This window comes from Dendroctonus ponderosae, unplaced genomic scaffold (assembly GCF_020466585.1).
Source record: "Dendroctonus ponderosae isolate FM_Combo_2020 unplaced genomic scaffold, Dpon_F_20191213v2 Dpon_F_20191213_5, whole genome shotgun sequence".
Lineage (NCBI taxonomy): Eukaryota > Metazoa > Arthropoda > Insecta > Coleoptera > Curculionidae > Dendroctonus > Dendroctonus ponderosae.
Genome location: NW_026018715.1, coordinates 2,451,642 through 2,452,671, shown reverse-complemented (window position 1 = coordinate 2,452,671; position 1,030 = coordinate 2,451,642). Strand labels below are relative to the sequence as shown.

At 32.2% G+C, this 1,030-nt stretch overlaps 1 long non-coding RNA gene across 1 annotated transcript; it reads left to right on the top strand.

Moving 5' to 3' along the window:
* Nucleotides 1-9: 9 nt before the first annotated feature.
* Nucleotides 10-502, top strand: LOC125504617. Its single transcript, XR_007281599.1, has 2 exons — nt 10-209; nt 453-502. It is a non-coding gene; the product is annotated as an uncharacterized LOC125504617 (long non-coding RNA).
* The last annotated feature ends 528 nt before the right edge of the window (nt 503-1,030 follow it).

The window sequence follows — 1,030 nt, the reverse complement described above, 5'->3', positions numbered from 1 at the left end:
TAAATGGAAACAAGAACAATCAAAAAAACATTCTTCAGCGTTCCTAGATAAAATACTTATACATTGCTTCAATTCAATATGTGCTGCCAGTGAAATCGCCAGTCTGTCTGCCCGTGAAAAGCGTATTTATGTGCGTTATCAACCAGAATTCGTCTTTTTTGTGGATATGTGGTCATTGTCTTGACATGAAGCCCTTTAATGTTGAATAGGTATTTATGCTTATAGTCAGAACGCATGGACGGCACTGATTGGTTTTTTGGTTTTTTTGACAAAGTATAACCGCCCACACTAACAGTTCGAATGATGTTGTCATATAATTCTTTTCTAATCTGATCTAAATGTTTGTTTTGTTTGATTTACTTTTTTGTTCAGTTTGATGGTTTTTTTTTTTTTTTCGTAGTGTAACATTCTAATCCTTCAATTTGTAACTTCCCTATGTATGTAATTTTTAGCCCTGAGGAAGACTAAATATATAGTCGAAACGTAGGCTTTTTCAAGAAAATAAAGAGTTTCTGTTCACCGTCCCAAACCCGCTAAACTTGACACCAGTTTTCATAAACCAGGGACGCTAACGATGAATATATAATATATCATAATTATGTTATTATTATTATATTATCTTAACAAATATCGGACATGCTTTTTTAATGAATTACGTAGGTTTATCGACAACTAGTGATCATAGCTTAAAGTTTACTTACAATTTATGAATTATAACTTTTTTACAAGTTCCGTCTCAAAGTCGTTCTAATGACCAATTGTTTTCTGCTCTCCCCGATGTTGCCACACAAATATACAAGATATACAAACACCATACCGTAAAAGCAGCACCTGAATTTTGAAACTCATTGTTTCACTTGAATATGCTTACAAACGTACGCTTTTAAGAAATTTCAAACGTCAAAACCTGACAATTTCAAAAATGGCATTGACATTAAATTTAAGATATGGAGTTGATGCCTTTTAATTTTGGCTATTCTTATTTATTATAACTTGTGATATGATTCGTGTGATGCTTTTCATTCGAACA